At 52.5% G+C, this 21,542-nt stretch overlaps 1 protein-coding gene across 1 annotated transcript in view; it reads left to right on the top strand.

Annotated features, from left to right (window-relative positions):
* Positions 1 to 21,542, top strand: part of LOC148474553 (adhesion G protein-coupled receptor G1-like) — a 374,935-nt gene that overhangs the window by 76,862 nt on the left and 276,531 nt on the right. The gene's annotated exons all lie outside the window — the stretch shown is intronic.

Here is a 21,542-nt window from a genome sequence, read left to right on the forward strand (position 1 = left end):
CCAGGTGACTCCTATATAACCCAAGTAATGAGAGGGAAGCCGCACATCGCCCATAGCTGGGGAGAGGTTACAGCCAGGTGACTCCTGTGTTACTTCTATATAACCCCAGTAATGAGAGGGAAGCCGCACATCAGCCATAGCTGGGGAGAGGTTACAGCCAGGTGATCCTATATAACCCCAGTAATGAGAGGGAAGCCGCACATCGCCCATAGCTGGGGAGAGGTTACAGCCAGGTGACTCCTGTGTTACTCCTATATAACCCCAGTAATGAGAGGGAAGTCGCACATCAGCTATAGCTGGGGAGAGGTTACAGACAGGTGACTCCTGTGTTACTCCTATATAACCCCAGTAATGAGAGGGAAGCCGCACATTGGCCATAGCTGGGGAGTGGTTACAGCCAGGTAACTCCTATATAACCCCAGTAATGAGAGGGAAGCCACACATCAGCCATAGCTGGGGAGAGGTTACATACAGGTGACTCCTGTGTTACTCCTATATAACCCCAGTAATGAGAGGGAAGCCGCACATTGGCCATAGCTGGGGAGTGGTTATAGCCAGGTGACTCCTATATAACCCCAGTAATGAGAGGGAAGCCACACATCAGCCATAGCTGGGGAGAGGTTACAGCCAGGTGACTCCTATATAACCCCAGTAATGAGAGGGAAGCCGCACATCGGACATAGCTGGGGAGAGGTTACAGCCAGGTGACTCCTATATAACCCCAGTAATGAGAGGGAAGCCGCACATCGGCCATAGCTGGGGAGAGGTTACAGCCAGGTGACTCCTGTGTTACTCCTATATAACCCCAGTAATGAGAGGGAAGCCACACATCAGCCATAGCTGGGGAGAGGTTACAGCCAGGTGACTCCTGTGTTACTCCTATATAACCCCAGTAATGAGAGGGAAGCCGCACATCAGTCATAGCTGGGGAGAGGTTACAGCCAGGTGACTCCTGTGTTACTCCTATATAACCCCAGTAATGAGAGGGAAGCCGCACATCGGCCATAGCTGGGGAGAGGTTACAGCCAGGTGACTCCTATATAACCCCAGTAATGAGAGGGAAGCCGCACATCGGCCATAGCTGGGGAGAGGTTACAGCCAGGTGACTCCTATATAACCCCAGTAATGAGAGGGAAGCCGCACATCGGCCATAGCTGGGGAGAGGTTACAGCCAGGTGACTCCTGTGTTACTCCTATATAACCCCAGTAATGAGAGGGAAGCCGCACATCAGCCATAGCTGGGGAGAGGTTACAGCCAGGTGACTCCTATATAACCCCAGTAATGAGAGGGAAGCCACACATCAGCCATAGCTGGGGAGAGGTTACAGCCAGGTGACTCCTGTGTTACTCCTATATAACCCCAGTAATGAGAAGGAAGCCGCACATCGGCCATAGCTGGGGAGAGGGTACAGCCAGGTGACTCCTATATAACCCCAGTAATGAGAGGGAAGCCGCACATCGCCCATAGCTGGGGAGAGGTTACAGCCAGGTGACTCCTGTGTTACTTCTATATAACCCCAGTAATGAGAGGGAAGCCGCACATCAGCCATAGCTGGGGAGAGGTTACAGCCAGGTGATCCTATATAACCCCAGTAATGAGAGGGAAGCCGCACATCGCCCATAGCTGGGGAGAGGTTACAGCCAGGTGACTCCTGTGTTACTCCTATATAACCCCAGTAATGAGAGGGAAGCCGCACATTGGCCATAGCTGGGGAGTGGTTACAGCCAGGTAACTCCTATATAACCCCAGTAATGAGAGGGAAGCCACACATCAGCCATAGCTGGGGAGAGGTTACAGACAGGTGACTCCTGTGTTACTCCTATATAACCCCAGTAATGAGAGGGAAGCCGCACATTGGCCATAGCTGGGGAGTGGTTATAGCCAGGTGACTCCTATATAACCCCAGTAATGAGAGGGAAGCCACACATCAGCCATAGCTGGGGAGAGGTTACAGCCAGGTGACTCCTATATAACCCCAGTAATGAGAGTGAAGCCGCACATCGGACATAGCTGGGGAGAGGTTACAGCCAGGTGACTCCTATATAACCCCAGTAATGAGAGGGAAGCCGCACATCGGCCATAGCTGGGGAGAGGTTACAGCCAGGTGACTCCTGTGTTACTCCTATATAACCCCAGTAATGAGAGGGAAGCCGCACATCGGCCATAGCTGGGGAGAGGTTACAGCCAGGTGACTCCTATATAACCCCAGTAATGAGAGGGAAGCCGCACATCGGCCATAGCTGGGGAGAGGTTACAGCCAGGTGACTCCTATATAACCCCAGTAATGAGAGGGAAGCCGCACATCGGCCATACCTGGGGAGAGGTTACAGCCAGGTGACTCCTGTGTTACTCCTATATAACCCCAGTAATCAGAGGGAAGCCGCACATCAGCCATAGCTGGGGAGAGGTTACAGCCAGGTGACTCCTATATAACCCCAGTAATGAGAGGGAAGCCGCCCATCGGCCATATCTGGGGAGAGGTTACAGCCAGGTGACTCCTGTGTTACTCCTATATAACCCCAGTAATGAGAGGGAAGCCGCACATCAGCCATAGCTGGGGAGAGGTTACAGCCAGGTGACTCCTGTGTTACTCCTATATAACCCCAGTAATGAGAGGGAAGCCGCACATCAGCCATAGCTGGGGAGAGGTTACAGCCAGGTGTCTCCTGTGTTACTTCTATATAACCCCAGTAATGAGAGGGAAGCCGCACATCGGCCATCGCTGGGGAGAGGGTACAGCCAGGTGACTCCTATATAACCCCAGTAATGAGAGGGAAGCCGCACATCGCCCATAGCTGGGGAGAGGTTACAGCCTGGTGACTCCTGTGTTACTTCTATATAACCCCAGTAATGAGAGGGAAGCCGCACATCAGCCATAGCTGGGGAGAGGTTACAGCCAGGTGATCCTATATATCCCCAGTAATGAGAGGGAAGCCGCACATCGCCCATAGCTGGGGAGAGGTTACAGCCAGGTGACTCCTGTGTTACTCCTATATAACCCCAGTAATGAGAGGGTAGCCGCACATCAGCCATAGCTGGGGAGAGGTTACAGACAGGTGACTCCTGTGTTACTCCTATATAACCCCAGTAATGAGAGGGAAGCCGCACAGCAGCCATAGCTGGGGAGAGGTTATAGCCAGGTGACTCCTGTGTTACTCCTATATAACCCCAGTAATGAGAGGGAAGCCGCACATCGGCCATAGCTGGGGAGAGGTTACAGCCAGGTGACTCCTGTGTTACTCCTATATAACCCCAGTAATGAGAGGGAAGCCGCACATTGGCCATAGCTGGGGAGTGGTTACAGCCAGGTGACTCCTATATAACCCCAGTAATGAGAGGGAAGCCACACATCAGCCATAGCTGGGGAGAGGTTACAGACAGGTGACTCCTGTGTTACTCCTATATAACCCCAGTAATGAGAGGGAAGCCGCACATTGGCCATAGCTGGGGAGTGGTTACAGCCAGGTGACTCCTATATAACCCCAGTAATGAGAGGGAAGCCACACATCAGCCATAGCTGGGGAGAGGTTACAGCAAGGTGACTCCTGTGTTACTTCTATATAACCCCAGTAATGAGAGGGAAGCCGCAAATCGGCCATAGCTGGGGAGAGGTTACAGCCAGGTGACTCCTGTGTTACTCCTATATAACCCAAGTAATGAGAGGGAAGCCGCACATCGGCCATAGCTGGGGAGAGGTTACAGCCAGGTGACTCCTGTGTTACTCCTATATAACCCCAGTAATGAGAGGGAAGCCGCACATCGGCCATAGCTGGGGAGTGGTTACAGCCAGGTGACTCCTATATAACCCCAGTAATGAGAGGGAAGCCGCACATCGGACATAGCTGGGGAGAGGTTACAGCCAGGTGACTCCTATATAACCCCAGTAATGAGAGGGAAGCCGCACATCGGCCATAGCTGGGGAGAGGTTACAGCCAGGTGACTCCTATATAACCCCAGTAATGAGAGGGAAGCCGCACATCAGCCATAGTTGGGGAGAGGTTACAGCCAGGTGACTCCTGTGTTACTCCTATATAACCCCAGTAATGAGAGGGAAGCCGCACATCAGCCATAGCTGGGGAGAGGTTACAGCCAGGTGACTCCTGTGTTACTCCTATATAACGCCAGTAATGAGAGGGAAGCCGCACATCGGTCATAGCTGGGGAGAGGTTACAGCCAGGTGACTCCTGTGTTACTCCTATATAACCCCAGTAATGAGAGGGAGGCCGCACATCGGCCATAGCTGGGGAGAGGTTACAGCCAGGTGACTCCTGTGTGACTTCTATATAACCCCAGTCATGAGAGGGAAGCCGTACATCGGCCATAGCTGGGGAGAGGTTACAGCCAGGTGACTCCTGTGTTACTCCTATATAACCCCAGTAATGAGAGGGAAGCCGCACATCAGCCATAGCTGGGGAGAGGTTACAGCCAGGTGACTCCTGTGTTACTCCTATATAACCCCAGTAATGAGAGGGAAGCCGCACAGCAGCCATAGCTGGGGAGAGGTTACAGCCAGGTGACTCCTGTGTTACTTCTATATAACCCCAGTAATGAGAGGGAAGCCGCACATCAGCCATAGCTGGGGAGAGATTACAGCCAGGTGACTCCTGTGTTACTCCTATATAACCCCAGTAATGAGAGGGAAGCCGCACATCGGTCATAGCTGGGGAGAGGTTACAGCCAGGTGACTCCCGTGTGACTCCTATATAACCCCAGTAATGAGAGGGAAGCTGTACATCAGCCATAGCTGGGGAGAGGTTACAGCCAGGTGACTCCCGTGTTACTCCTATATATCCCAAGTAATGAGAGGGAAGCCGCACATCAGCCATAGCTGGGGAGAGGTTACAGCCAGGTGACTCCCGTGTTACTCCTATATAACCCCAGTAATGAGAGGGAAGCCGCACATCAGCCATAGCTGGGGAGAGGTTACAGCCAGGTGACTCCTATATAACCCCAGTAATGAGAGGGAAGCAGCACATCGGCCATAGCTGGGGAGAGGTTACAGCCAGGTGACTCCTGTGTTACTCCTATATAACCCCAGTAATGAGAGGGAAGCCGCACATCAGCCATAGCTGGGGAGAGGTTACAGCCAGGTGACTCCTGTGTTACTCCTATATAACCCCAGTAATGAGAGGGAAGCCGCACATCAGCCATAGCTGGGGAGAGGTTACAGCCAGGTGACTCCTGTGTTACTCCTATATAACCCCAGTAATGAGAGGGAAGCCGCACATCGGCCATAGCTGGGGAGAGGTTACAGCCAGGTGACTCCTGTGTTACTCCTATATAACCCCAGTAATGAGAAGGAAGCCGCACAGCAGCCATAGCTGGGGAGAGGTTATAGCCAGGTGACTCCTGTGTTACTCCTATATAACCCCAGTAATCAGAGGGAAGCCGCACATCAGCCATAGCTGGGGAGAGGTTACAGCCAGGTGACTCCTATATAATCCCAGTAATGAGAGGGAAGCCGCACATCAGCCATAGCTGGGGAGAGGTTACAGCCAGGTTACTCCTATATAACCCCAGTAATGAGATGGAAGCCGCACATCAGCCATAGTTGGGGAGAGGTTACAGCCAGGTGACTCCTGTGTTACTCCTATATAACCCCAGTAATGAGAGGGAAGCCGCACATCAGCCATAGCTGGGGAGAGGTTACAGCCAGGTGACTCCTATATAACCCCAGTAATGAGAAGGAAGCGGCACATCAGCCATAGTTGGGGAGAGGTTACAGCCAGGTGACTCCTGTGTTACTCCTATATAACCCCAGTAATGAGAGGGAAGCCGCACATTAGCCATAGCTGGGGAGAGGTTACAGCCAGGTGACTCCTGTGTTACTTCTATATAACCCCAGTAATGAGAGGGAAGCCGCACATCGGCCATAGGTGGGGAGAGGTTACAGCCAGGTGACTCCTGTGTTACTCCTATATAACCCCAGTAATGAGAGGGAAGCCGCACATCAGCCATAGCTGGGGAGAGGTTACAGCCAGGTGACTCCTGTGTTACTTCTATATAACCCCAGTAATGAGAGGGAAGCCACACATCGGCCATAGCTGGGGAGAGGTTACAGCCAGGTGACTCCTGTGTTACTCCTATATAACCCCAGTAATGAGAGGGAAGCCGCACATCAGCCATAGCTGGGGAGAGGTTACAGCCAGGTGACTCCTATATAACCCCAGTAATGAGAGGGAAGCCACACATCAGCCATAGCTGGGGAGAGGTTACAGCCAGGTGACTCCTGTGTTACTCCTATATAACCCCAGTAATGAGAGGGAAGCCGCACATCGGCCATAGCTGGGGAGAGGGTACGGTACAGCCAGGTGACTCCTATATAACCCCAGTAATGAGAGGGAAGCCGCACATCGCCCATAGCTGGGGAGAGGTTACAGCCAGGTGACTCCTGTGTTACTTCTATATAACCCCAGTAATGAGAGGGAAGCCGCACATCAGCCATAGCTGGGGAGAGGTTACAGCCAGGTGATCCTATATAACCCCAGTAATGAGAGGGAAGCCGCACATCGCCCATAGCTGGGGAGAGGTTACAGCCAGGTGACTCCTGTGTTACTCCTATATAACCCCAGTAATGAGAGGGAAGCCGCACATCAGCTATAGCTGGGGAGAGGTTACAGACAGGTGACTCCTGTGTTACTCCTATATAACCCCAGTAATGAGAGGGAAGCCGCACATTGGCCATAGCTGGGGAGTGGTTACAGCCAGGTAACTCCTATATAACCCCAGTAATGAGAGGGAAGCCACACATCAGCCATAGCTGGGGAGAGGTTACATACAGGTGACTCCTGTGTTACTCCTATATAACCCCAGTAATGAGAGGGAAGCCGCACATTGGCCATAGCTGGGGAGTGGTTATAGCCAGGTGACTCCTATATAACCCCAGTAATGAGAGGGAAGCCACACATCAGCCATAGCTGGGGAGAGGTTACAGCCAGGTGACTCCTATATAACCCCAGTAATGAGAGGGAAGCCGCACATCGGACATAGCTGGGGAGAGGTTACAGCCAGGTGACTCCTATTTAACCCCAGTAATGAGAGGGAAGCCGCACATCGGCCATAGCTGGGGAGAGGTTACAGCCAGGTGACTCCTGTGTTACTCCTATATAACCCCAGTAATGAGAGGGAAGCCACACATCAGCCATAGCTGGGGAGAGGTTACAGCCAGGTGACTCCTGTGTTACTCCTATATAACCCCAGTAATGAGAGGGAAGCCGCACATCAGTCATAGCTGGGGAGAGGTTACAGCCAGGTGACTCCTGTGTTACTCCTATATAACCCCAGTAATGAGAGGGAAGCCGCACATCGGCCATAGCTGGGGAGAGGTTACAGCCAGGTGACTCCTATATAACCCCAGTAATGAGAGGGAAGCCGCACATCGGCCATAGCTGGGGAGAGGTTACAGCCAGGTGACTCCTATATAACCCCAGTAATGAGAGGGAAGCCGCACATCGGCCATAGCTGGGGAGAGGTTACAGCCAGGTGACTCTGTGTTACTCCTATATAACCCCAGTAATGAGAGGGAAGCCGCACATCAGCCATAGCTGGGGAGAGGTTACAGCCAGGTGACTCCTATATAACCCCAGTAATGAGAGGGGAAGCCACACATCAGCCATAGCTGGGGAGAGGTTACAGCCAGGTGACTCCTGTGTTACTCCTATATAACCCCAGTAATGAGAAGGAAGCCGCACATCGGCCATAGCTGGGGAGAGGGTACAGCCAGGTGACTCCTATATAACCCCAGTAATGAGAGGGAAGCCGCACATCGCCCATAGCTGGGGAGAGGTTACAGCCAGGTGACTCCTGTTTTACTTCTATATAACCCCAGTAATGAGAGGGAAGCCGCACATCAGCCATAGCTGGGGAGAGGTTACAGCCAGGTGATCCTATATAACCCCAGTAATGAGAGGGAAGCCGCACATCGCCCATAGCTGGGGAGAGGTTACAGCCAGGTGACTCCTGTGTTACTCCTATATAACCCCAGTAATGAGAGGGAAGCCGCACATTGGCCATAGCTGGGGAGTGGTTACAGCCAGGTAACTCCTATATAACCCCAGTAATGAGAGGGAAGCCACACATCAGCCATAGCTGGGGAGAGGTTACAGACAGGTGACTCCTGTGTTACTCCTATATAACCCCAGTAATGAGAGGGAAGCCGCACATTGGCCATAGCTGGGGGAGTGGTTATAGCCAGGTGACTCCTATATAACCCCAGTAATGAGAGGGAAGCCACACATCAGCCATAGCTGGGGAGAGGTTACAGCCAGGTGACTCCTATATAACCCCAGTAATGAGAGTGAAGCCGCACATCGGACATAGCTGGGGAGAGGTTACAGCCAGGTGACTCCTATATAACCCCAGTAATGAGAGGGAAGCCGCACATCGGCCATAGCTGGGGAGAGGTTACAGCCAGGTGACTCCTGTGTTACTCCTATATAACCCCAGTAATGAGAGGGAAGCCACACATCAGCCATAGCTGGGGAGAGGTTACAGCCAGGTGACTCCTGTGTTACTCCTATATAACCCTAGTAATGAGAGGGAAGCCGCACATCAGTCATAGCTGGGGAGAGGTTACAGCCAGGTGACTCCTGTGTTACTCCTATATAACCCCAGTAATGAGAGGGAAGCCGCACATCAGCCATAGCTGGGGAGAGGTTACAGCCAGGTGACTCCTGTGTTACTCCTATATAACCCCAGTAATGAGAGGGAAGCCCGCACATCAGCCATAGCTGGGGAGAGGTTACAGCCAGGTGTCTCCTGTGTTACTTCTATATAACCCCAGTAATGAGAGGGAAGCCGCACATCGGCCATCGCTGGGGAGAGGGTACAGCCAGGTGACTCCTATATAACCCCAGTAATGAGAGGGAAGCCGCACATCGCCCATAGCTGGGGAGAGGTTACAGCCTGGTGACTCCTGTGTTACTTCTATATAACCCCAGTAATGAGAGGGAAGCCGCACATCAGCCATAGCTGGGGAGAGGTTACAGCCAGGTGATCCTATATATCCCCAGTAATGAGAGGGAAGCCGCACATCGCCCATAGCTGGGGAGAGGTTACAGCCAGGTGACTCCTGTGTTACTCCTATATAACCCCAGTAATGAGAGGGAAGCCGCACATCAGCCATAGCTGGGGAGAGGTTACAGACAGGTGACTCCTGTGTTACTCCTATATAACCCCAGTAATGAGAGGGAAGCCGCACAGCAGCCATAGCTGGGGAGAGGTTATAGCCAGGTGACTCCTGTGTTACTCCTATATAACCCCAGTAATGAGAGGGAAGCCGCACATCGGCCATAGCTGGGGAGAGGTTACAGCCAGGTGACTCCTGTGTTACTCCTATATATAACCCCAGTAATGAGAGGGAAGCCGCACATTGGCCATAGCTGGGGAGTGGTTACAGCCAGGTGACTCCTATATAACCCCAGTAATGAGAGGGAAGCCACACATCAGCCATAGCTGGGGAGAGGTTACAGACAGGTGACTCCTGTGTTACTCCTATATAACCCCAGTAATGAGAGGGAAGCCGCACATTGGCCATAGCTGGGGAGTGGTTACAGCCAGGTGACTCCTATATAACCCCAGTAATGAGAGGGAAGCCACACATCAGCCATAGCTGGGGAGAGGTTACAGCAAGGTGACTCCTGTGTTACTTCTATATAACCCCAGTAATGAGAGGGAAGCCGCAAATCGGCCATAGCTGGGGAGAGGTTACAGCCCAGGTGACTCCTGTGTTACTCCTATATAACCCAAGTAATGAGAGGGAAGCCGCACATCGGCCATAGCTGGGGAGAGGTTACAGCCAGGTGACTCCTGTGTTACTCCTATATAACCCCAGTAATGAGAGGGAAGCCGCACAATCGGCCATAGCTGGGGAGTGGTTACAGCCAGGTGACTCCTATATAACCCCAGTAATGAGAGGGAAGCCGCACATCGGACATAGCTGGGGAGAGGTTACAGCCAGGTGACTCCTATATAACCCCAGTGATGAGAGGGAAGCCGCACATCGGCCATAGCTGGGGAGAGGTTACAGCCAGGTGACTCCTATATAACCCCAGTAATGAGAGGGAAGCCGCACATCAGCCATAGTTGGGGAGAGGTTACAGCCAGGTGACTCCTGTGTTACTCCTATATAACCCCAGTAATGAGAGGGAAGCCGCACATCAGCCATAGCTGGGGAGAGGTTACAGCCAGGTGACTCCTGTGTTACTCCTATATAACGCCAGTAATGAGAGGGAAGCCGCACATCGGTCATAGCTGGGGAGAGGTTACAGCCAGGTGACTCCTGTGTTACTCCTATATAACCCCAGTAATGAGAGGGAGGCCGCACATCGGCCATAGCTGGGGAGAGGTTACAGCCAGGTGACTCCTGTGTGACTTCTATATAACCCCAGTCATGAGAGGGAAGCCGTACATCGGCCATAGCTGGGGAGAGGTTACAGCCAGGTGACTCCTGTGTTACTCCTATATAACCCCAGTAATGAGAGGGAAGCCGCACATCAGCCATAGCTGGGGAGAGGTTACAGACAGGTGACTCCTGTGTTACTCCTATATAACCCCAGTAATGAGAGGGAAGCCGCACATTGGCCATAGCTGGGGAGTGGTTACAGCCAGGTGACTCCTATATAACCCCAGTAATGAGAGGGAAGCCACACATCAGCCATAGCTGGGGAGAGGTTTACAGCAAGGTGACTCCTGTGTTACTTCTATATAACCCCAGTAATGAGAGGGAAGCCGCAAATCGGCCATAGCTGGTGGGGAGAGGTTACAGCCAGGTGACTCCTGTGTTACTCCTATATAACCCAAGTAATGAGAGGGAAGCCGCACATCGGCCATAGCTGGGGAGAGGTTACAGCCAGGTGACTCCTGTGTTACTCCTATATAACCCCAGTAATGAGAGGGAAGCCGCACATCGGCCATAGCTGGGGAGTGGTTACAGCCAGGTGACTCCTATATAACCCCAGTAATGAGAGGGAAGCCGCACATCGGACATAGCTGGGGAGAGGTTACAGCCAGGTGACTCCTATATAACCCCAGTAATGAGAGGGAAGCCGCACATCGGCCATAGCTGGGGAGAGGTTACAGCCAGGTGACTCCTATATAACCCCAGTAATGAGAGGGAAGCCGCACATCAGCCATAGTTGGGGAGAGGTTACAGCCAGGTGACTCCTGTGTTACTCCTATATAACCCCAGTAATGAGAGGGAAGCCGCACATCAGCCATAGCTGGGGAGAGGTTACAGCCAGGTGACTCCTGTGTTACTCCTATATAACGCCAGTAATGAGAGGGAAGCCGCACATCGGTCATAGCTGGGGAGAGGTTACAGCCAGGTGACTCCTGTGTTACTCCTATATAACCCCAGTAATGAGAGGGAGGCCGCACATCGGCCATAGCTGGGGAGAGGTTACAGCCAGGTGACTCCTGTGTGACTTCTATATAACCCCAGTCATGAGAGGGAAGCCGTACATCGGCCATAGCTGGGGAGAGGTTACAGCCAGGTGACTCCTGTGTTACTCCTATATAACCCCAGTAATGAGAGGGAAGCCGCACAGCAGCCATAGCTGGGGAGAGGTTACAGCCAGGTGACTCCTGTGTTACTTCTATATAACCCCAGTAATGAGAGGGAAGCCGCACATCAGCCATAGCTGGGGAGAGATTACAGCCAGGTGACTCCTGTGTTACTCCTATATAACCCCAGTAATGAGAGGGAAGCCGCACATCGGTCATAGCTGGGGAGAGGTTACAGCCAGGTGACTCCCGTGTGACTCCTATATAACCCCAGTAATGAGAGGGAAGCTGCACATCAGCCATAGCTGGGAGAGGTTACAGCCAGGTGACTCCCGTGTTACTCCTATATATCCCAAGTAATGAGAGGGAAGCCGCACATCAGCCATAGCTGGGGAGAGGTTACAGCCAGGTGACTCCCGTGTTACTCCTATATAACCCCAGTAATGAGAGGGAAGCCGCACATCAGCCATAGCTGGGGAGAGGTTACAGCCAGGTGACTCCTGTGTTACTCCTATATAACCCCAGTAATGAGAGGGAAGCCGCACATCAGTCATAGCTGGGGAGAGGTTACAGCCAGGTGACTCCTGTGTTACTCCTATATAACCCCAGTAATGAGAGGGAAGCCGCACATCGGCCATAGCTGGGGAGAGGTTACAGCCAGGTGACTCCTATATAACCCCAGTAATGAGAGGGAAGCCGCACATCGGCCATAGCTGGGGAAAGGTTACAGTCAGGTGACTCCTGTGTTACTCCTCTATAACCCCAGTAATCAGAGGGAAGCCGCACATCAGCCATAGCTGGGGAGAGGTTACAGCCAGGTGACTCCTATATAACCCCAGTAATGAGAGGGAAGCCGCACATCGGCCATAGCTGGGGAGAGGTTACAGCCAGGTGACTCCTGTGTTACTCCTATATAACCCCAGTAATGAGAGGGAAGCCGCACATCAGCCATAGCTGGGGAGAGGTTACAACCAGGTGACTCCTGTGTTACTCCTATATAACCCCAGTAATGAGAGGGAAGCCGCACATCAGTCATAGCTGGGGAGAGGTTACAGCCAGGTGACTCCTGTGTTACTCCTATATAACCCCAGTAATGAGAGGGAAGCCGCACATCGGCCATAGCTGGGGAGAGGTTACAGCCAGGTGACTCCTATATAACCCCAGTAATGAGAGGGAAGCCGCACATCGGCCATAGCTGGGGAGAGGTTACAGCCAGGTGACTCCTATATAACCCCAGTAATGAGAGGGAAGCCGCACATCAGCCATAGCTGGGGAGAGGTTACAGCCAGGTGACTCCTGTGTTACTCCTATATAACCCCAGTAATCAGAGGGAAGCCGCACATCAGCCATAGCTGGGGAGAGGTTACAGCCAGGTGACTCCTATATAACCCCAGTAATGAGAGGGAAGCCGCACATCGGCCATAGCTGGGGAGAGGTTACAGCCAGGTGACTCCTGTGTTACTCCTATATAACCCCAGTAATGAGAGGGAAGCCGCACATCAGCCATAGCTGGGGAGAGGTTACAGCCAGGTGACTCCTGTGTTACTCCTATATAACCCCAGTAATGAGAGGGAAGCCGCCCATCAGCCATAGCTGGGGAGAGGTTACAGCCAGGTGACTCCTGTGTTACTCCTATATAACCCCAGTAATGAGAGGGAAGCCGCACATCGGCCATAGCTGGGGAGAGGTTACAGCCAGGTGACTCCTGTGTTACTCCTATATAACCCCAGTAATGAGAGGGAAGCCGCACAGCAGCCATAGCTGGGGAGAGGTTATAGCCAGGTGACTCCTGTGTTACTCATATATAACCCCAGTAATCAGAGGGAAGCCGCACATCAGCCATAGCTGGGGAGAGGTTACAGCCAGGTGACTCCTATATAATCCCAGTAATGAGAGGGACGCCGCACAGCAGCCATAGCTGGGGAGAGGTTATAGCCTGGTGACTCCTGTGTTACTCCTATATAACCCCAGTAATGAGAGGGAAGCTGCACATCAGCCATAGCTGGGGAGAGGTTACAGCCAGGTGACTCCTATATAACCCCAGTAATGAGAGGGAAGCCGCACATCAGCCATAGTTGGGGAGAGGTTACAGCCAGGTGACTCCTGTGTTACTCCTATATAACCCCAGTAATGAGAGGGAAGCCGCACATCAGCCATAGCTGGGGAGAGGTTACAGCCAGGTGACTCCTATATAACCCCAGTAATGAGAGGGAAGCCGCACATCAGCCATAGTTGGGGAGAGGTTACAGCCAGGTGACTCCTGTGTTACTCCTATATAACCCCAGTAATGAGAGGGAAGCCGCACATCAGCCATAGCTGGTGAGAGGTTACAGCCAGGTGACTCCTGTGTTACTTCTATATAATCCCAGTAATGAGAGGGAAGCCGCACATCAGCCATAGCTGGGGAGAGGTTGCAGCCAGGTGACTCCTGTGTTACTCCTATATAACCCCAGTAATGAGAGGGAAGCCGCACATCAGCCATAGCTGGGGAGAGGTTACAGCCAGGTGACTCCTGTGTTACTTCTATATAACCCCAGTAATGAGAGGGAAGCCGCACATCAGCCATAGCTGGGGAGAGGTTACAGCCAGGTGACTCCTGTGTTACTCCTATATAACCCCAGTAATGAGAGGGAAGCCGCACATCAGCCATAGCTGGGGAGAGGTTACAGCCAGGTGACTCCTATATAACCCCAGTAATGAGAGGGAAGCCACACATCAGCCATAGCTGGGGAGAGGTTACAGCCAGGTGACTCCTGTGTTACTCCTATATAACCCCAGTAATGAGAGGGAAGCCACACATCGGCCATAGCTGGGGAGAGGGTACAGCCAGGTGACTCCTATATAACCCCAGTAATGAGAGGGAAGCCGCACATCGCCCATAGCTGGGGAGAGGTTACAGCCAGGTGACTCCTGTGTTACTTCTATATAACCCCAGTAATGAGAGGGAAGCCGCACATCAGCCATAGCTGGGGAGAGGTTACAGCCAGGTGATCCTATATAACCCCAGTAATGAGAGGGAAGCCGCACATCGGCCATAGCTGGGGAGAGGTTACAGCCAGGTGACTCCTGTGTTACTCCTATATAACCCCAGTAATGAGAGGGAAGCCGCACATCAGCCATAGCTGGGGAGAGGTTACAACCAGGTGACTCCTGTGTTACTCCTATATAACACCAGTAATGAGAGGGAAGCCGCACATCGCCCATAGCTGGGGAGAGGTTACAGCCAGGTGACTCCTGTGTTACTCCTATATAACCCCAGTAATGAGAGGGAAGCCGCACATCAGCCATAGCTGGGGAGAGGTTACAGACAGGTGACTCCTGTGTTACTCCTATATAACCCCAGTAATGAGAGGGAAGCCGCACAGCAGCCATAGCTGGGGAGAGGTTATAGCCAGGTGACTCCTGTGTTACTCCTATATAACCCCAGTAATGAGAGGGAAGCCGCACATCGGCCATAGCTGGGGAGAGGTTACAGCCAGGTGACTCCTGTGTTACTCCTATATAACCCCAGTAATGAGAGGGAAGCCGCACATTGGCCATAGCTGGGGAGTGGTTACAGCCAGGTGACTCCTATATAACCCCAGTAATGAGAGGGAAGCCACACATCAGCCATAGCTGGGGAGAGGTTACAGACAGGTGACTCCTGTGTTACTCCTATATAACCCCAGTAATGAGAGGGAAGCCGCACATTGGCCATAGCTGGGGAGTGGTTATAGCCAGGTGACTCCTATATAACCCCAGTAATGAGAGGGAAGCCACACATCAGCCATAGCTGGGGAGAGGTTACAGCAAGGTGACTCCTGTGTTACTTCTATATAACCCCAGTAATGAGAGGGAAGCCGCAAATCGGCCATAGCTGGGGAGAGGTTACAGCCAGGTGACTCCTGTGTTACTCCTATATAACCCAAGTAATGAGAGGGAAGCCGCACATCGGCCATAGCTGGGGAGAGGTTACAGCCAGGTGACTCCTGTGTTACTCCTATATAACCCCAGTAATGAGAGGGAAGCCGCACATCGGCCATAGCTGGGGAGTGGTTACAGCCAGGTGACTCCTATATAACCCCAGTAATGAGAGGGAAGCCGCACATCGGACATAGCTGGGGAGAGGTTACAGCCAGGTGACTCCTATATAACCCCAGTAATGAGAGGGAAGCCGCACATCGGCCATAGCTGGGGAGAGGTTACAGCCAGGTGACTCCTATATAACCCCAGTAATGAGAGGGAAGCCGCACATCAGCCATAGTTGGGGAGAGGTTACAGCCAGGTGACTCCTGTGTTACTCCTATATAACCCCAGTAATGAGAGGGAAGCCGCACATCAGCCATAGCTGGGGAGAGGTTACAGCCAGGTGACTCCTGTGTTACTCCTATATAACGCCAGTAATGAGAGGGAAGCCGCACATCGGTCATAGCTGGGGAGAGGTTACAGCCAGGTGACTCCTGTGTTACTCCTATATAACCCCAGTAATGAGAGGGAGGCCGCACATCGGCCATAGCTGGGGAGAGGTTACAGCCAGGTGACTCCTGTGTGACTTCTATATAACCCCAGTCATGAGAGGGAAGCCGTACATCGGCCATAGCTGGGGAGAGGTTACAGCCAGGTGACTCCTGTGTTACTCCTATATAACCCCAGTAATGAGAGGGAAGCCGCACATCAGCCATAGCTGGGGAGAGGTTACAGCCAGGTGACTCCTGTGTTACTCCTATATAACCCCAGTAATGAGAGGGAAGCCGCACAGCAGCCATAGCTGGGGAGAGGTTACAGCCACGTGACTCCTGTGTTACTTCTATATAACCCCAGTAATGAGAGGGAAGCCGCACATCAGCCATAGCTGGGGAGAGATTACAGCCAGGTGACTCCTGTGTTACTCCTATATAACCCCAGTAATGAGAGGGAAGCCGCACATCGGTCATAGCTGGGGAGAGGTTACAGCCAGGTGACTCCCGTGTGACTCCTATATAACCCCAGTAATGAGAGGGAAGCTGCACATCAGCCATAGCTGGGGAGAGGTTACAGCCAGGTGACTCCCGTGTTACTCCTATATATCCCAAGTAATGAGAGGGAAGCCGCACATCAGCCATAGCTGGGGAGAGGTTACAGCCAGGTGACTCCCGTGTTACTCCTATATAACCCCAGTAATGAGAGGGAAGCCGCACATCAGCCATAGCTGGGGAGAGGTTACAGCCAGGTGACTCCTGTGTTACTCCTATATAACCCCAGTAATGAGAGGGAAGCCGCACATCAGTCATAGCTGGGGAGAGGTTACAGCCAGGTGACTCCTGTGTTACTCCTATATAACCCCAGTAATGAGAGGGAAGCCGGACATCGGCCATAGCTGGGGAGAGGTTACAGCCAGGTGACTCCTATATAACCCCAGTAATGAGAGGGAAGCCGCACATCGGCCATAGCTGGGGAAAGGTTACAGTCAGGTGACTCCTGTGTTACTCCTCTATAACCCCAGTAATCAGAGGGAAGCCGCACATCAGCCATAGCTGGGGAGAGGTTACAGCCAGGTGACTCCTATATAACCCCAGTAATGAGAGGGAAGCCGCACATCGGCCATAGCTGGGGAGAGGTTACAGCCAGGTGACTCCTGTGTTACTCCTATATAACCCCAGTAATGAGAGGGAAGCCGCACATCAGCCATAGCTGGGGAGAGGTTACAACCAGGTGACTCCTGTGTTACTCCTATATAACCCCAGTAATGAGAGGGAAGCCGCACATCAGTCATAGCTGGGGAGAGGTTACAGCCAGGTGACTCCTGTGTTACTCCTATATAACCCCAGTAATGAGAGGGAAGCCGCACATCGGCCATAGCTGAGGAGAGGTTACAGCCAGGTGACTCCTATATAACCCCAGTAATGAGAGGGAAGCCGCACATCGGCCATAGCTGGGGAGAGGTTACAGCCAGGTGACTCCTATATAACCCCAGTAATGAGAGGGAAGCCGCACATCAGCCATAGCTGGGGAGAGGTTACAGCCAGGTGACTCCTGTGTTACTCCTATATAACCCCAGTAATCAGAGGGAAGCCGCACATCAGCCATAGCTGGGGAGAGGTTACAGCCAGGTGACTCCTATATAACCCCAGTAATGAGAGGGAAGCCGCACATCGGCCATAGCTGGGGAGAGGTTACAGCCAGGTGACTCCTGTGTTACTCCTATATAACCCCAGTAATGAGAGGGAAGCCGCACATCAGCCATAGCTGGGGAGAGGTTACAGCCATGTGACTCCTGTGTTACTCCTATATAACCCCAGTAATGAGAGGGAAGCCGCCCATCAGCCATAGCTGGGGAGAGGTTACAGCCAGGTGACTCCTGTGTTACTCCTATATAACCCCAGTAATGAGAGGGAAGCCGCACATCGGCCATAGCTGGGGAGAGGTTACAGCCAGGTGACTCCTGTGTTACTCCTATATAACCCCAGTAATGAGAGGGAAGCCGCACAGCAGCCATAGCTGGGGAGAGGTTATAGCCAGGTGACTCCTGTGTTACTCATATATAACCCCAGTAATCAGAGGGAAGCCGCACATCAGCCATAGCTGGGGAGAGGTTACAGCCAGGTGACTCCTATATAATCCCAGTAATGAGAGGGATGCCGCACAGCAGCCATAGCTGGGGAGAGGTTATAGCCTGGTGACTCCTGTGTTACTCCTATATAACCCCAGTAATGAGAGGGAAGCTGCACATCAGCCATAGCTGGGGAGAGGTTACAGCCAGGTGACTCCTATATAACCCCAGTAATGAGAGGGAAGCCGCACATCAGCCATAGTTAGGGAGAGGTTACAGTCAGGTGACTCCTGTGTTACTCCTATATAACCCCAGTAATGAGAGGGAAGCCGCACATCAGCCATAGCTGGGGAGAGGTTACAGCCAGGTGACTCCTATATAACCCCAGTAATGAGAGGGAAGCCGCACATCAGCCATAGTTGGGGAGAGGTTACAGCCAGGTGACTCCTGTGTTACTCCTATATAACCCCAGTAATGAGAGGGAAGCCGCACATCAGCCATAGCTGGTGAGAGGTTACAGCCAGGTGACTCCTGTGTTACTTCTATATAACCCCAGTAATGAGAGGGAAGCCGCACATCAGCCATAGCTGGGGAGAGGTTGCAGCCAGGTGACTCCTGTGTTACTCCTATATAACCCCAGTAATGAGAGGGAAGCCGCACATCAGCCATAGCTGGGGAGAGGTTACAGCCAGGTGACTCCTGTGTTACTTCTATATAACCCCAGTAATGAGAGGGAAGCCGCACATCAGCCATAGCTGGGGAGAGGTTACAGCCAGGTGACTCCTGTGTTACTCCTATATAACCCCAGTAATGAGAGGGAAGCCGCACATCAGCCATAGCTGGGGAGAGGTTACAGCCAGGTGACTCCTATATAACCCCAGTAATGAGAGGGAAGCCACACATCAGCCATAGCTGGGGAGAGGTTACAGCCAGGTGACTCCTGTGTTACTCCTATATAACCCCAGTAATGAGAGGGAAGCCACACATCGGCCATAGCTGGGGAGAGGGTACAGCCAGGTGACTCCTATATAACCCCAGTAATGAGAGGGAAGCCGCACATCGCCCATAGCTGGGGAGAGGTTACAGCCAGGTGACTCCTGTGTTACTTCTATATAACCCCAGTAATGAGAGGGAAGCCGCACATCAGCCATAGCTGGGGAGAGGTTACAGCCAGGTGATCCTATATAACCCCAGTAATGAGAGGGAAGCCGCACATCGGCCATAGCTGGGGAGAGGTTACAGCCAGGTGACTCCTGTGTTACTCCTATATAACCCCAGTAATGAGAGGGAAGCCACACATCAGCCATAGCTGGGGAGAGGTTACAACCAGGTGACTCCTGTGTTACTCCTATATAACCCCAGTAATGAGAGGGAAGCCGCACATCGGCCATAGCTGGGGAGAGGTTACAGCCAGGTGACTCCTATATAACCCCAGTAATGAGAGGGAAGCCGCACATCGGCCATAGCTGGGGAGAGGTTACAGCCAGGCGACTCCTATATAACCCCAGTAATGAGAGGGAAGCCGCACATCAGCCATAGCTGGGGAGAGGTTACAGCCAGGTGACTCCTGTGTTACTCCTATATAACCCCAGTAATCAGAGGGAAGCCGCACATCAGCCATAGCTGGGGAGAGGTTACAGCCAGGTGACTCCTATATAACCCCAGTAATGAGAGGGAAGCCGCACATCGGCCATAGCTGGGGAGAGGTTACAGCCAGGTGACTCCTGTGTTACTCCTATATAACCCCAGTAATGAGAGGGAAGCCGCACATCAGCCATAGCTGGGGAGAGGTTACAGCCAGGTGACTCCTGTGTTACTCCTATATAACCCCAGAAATGAGAGGGAAGCCGCCCATCAGCCATAGCTGGGGAGAGGTTACAGCCAGGTGACTCCTGTGTTACTCCTATATAACCCCAGTAATGAGAGGGAAGCCGCACATCGGCCATAGCTGGGGAGAGGTTACAGCCAGGTGACTCCTGTGTTACTCCTATATAACCCCAGTAATGAGAGGGAAGCCGCACAGCAGCCATAGCTGGGGAGAGGTTATAGCCAGGTGACTCCTGTGTTACTCCTATATAACCCCAGTAATGAGAGGGAAGCTGCACATCAGCCATAGCTGGGGAGAGGTTACAGCCAGGTGACTCCTATATAACCCCAGTAATGAGAGGGAAGCCGCACATCAGCCATAGTTGGGGAGAGGTTACAGCCAGGTGACTCCTGTGTTACTCCTATATAACCCCAGTAATCAGAGGGAAGCCGCACATCAGCCATAGCTGGGGAGAGGTTACAGCCAGGTGACTCCTATATAATCCCAGTAATGAGAGGGACGCCGCACAGCAGCCATAGCTGGGGAGAGGTTATAGCCTGGTGACTCCTGTGTTACTCCTATATAACCCCAGTAATGAGAGGGAAGCTGCACATCAGCCATAGCTGGGGAGAGGTTACAGCCAGGTGACTCCTATATAACCCCAGTAATGAGAGGGAAGCCGCACATCAGCCATAGTTGGGGAGAGGTTACAGCCAGGTGACTCCTGTGTTACTCCTATATAACCCCAGTAATGAGAGGGAAGCCGCACATCAGCCATAGCTGGGGAGAGGTTACAGCCAGGTGACTCCTATATAACCCCAGTAATGAGAGGGAAGCCGCACATCAGCCATAGTTGGGGAGAGGTTACAGCCAGGTGACTCCTGTGTTACTCCTATATAACCCCAGTAATGAGAGGGAAGCCGCACATCAGCCATAGCTGGGGAGAGGTTACAGCCAGGTGACTCCTGTGTTACTTCTATATAACCCCAGTAATGAGAGGGAAGCCGCACATCAGCCATAGCTGGGGAGAGGTTACAGCCAGGTGACTCCTGTGTTACTTCTATATAACCCCAGTAATGAGAGGGAAGCCGCACATCAGCCATAGCTGGGGAGAGGTTACAGCCAGGTGACTCCTGTGTTACTCCTATATAACCCCAGTAATGAGAGGGAAGCCGCACATCAGCCATAGCTGGGGAGAGGTTACAGCCAGGTGACTCCTATATAACCCCAGTAATGAGAGGGAAGCCACACATCAGCCATAGCTGGGGAGAGGTTACAGCCAGGTGACTCCTGTGTTACTCCTATATAACCCCAGTAATGAGAGGGAAGCCACACATCGGCCATAGCGGGGGAGAGGGTACAGCCAGGTGACTCCTATATAACCCCAGTAATGAGAGGGAAGCCGCACATCGCCCATAGCTGGGGAGAGGTTACAGCCAGGTGACTCCTGTGTTACTTCTATATAACCCCAGTAATGAGAGGGATGCCGCACATCAGCCATAGCTGGGGAGAGGTTACAGCCAGGTGATCCTATATAACCCCAGTAATGAGAGGGAAGCCGCACATCGGCCATAGCTGGGGAGAGGTTACAGCCAGGTGACTCCTGTGTTACTCCTATATAACCCCAGTAATGAGAGGGAAGCCGCACATCAGCCATAGCTGGGGAGAGTTTACAACCAGGTGACTCCTGTGTTACTCCTATATAACCCCAGTAATGAGAGGGA

This window comes from Taudactylus pleione, unplaced genomic scaffold, assembly GCF_031769625.1.
Source record: "Taudactylus pleione unplaced genomic scaffold, aTauple2 ptg000832l, whole genome shotgun sequence".
NCBI classification, from domain to species: domain Eukaryota; kingdom Metazoa; phylum Chordata; class Amphibia; order Anura; family Myobatrachidae; genus Taudactylus; species Taudactylus pleione.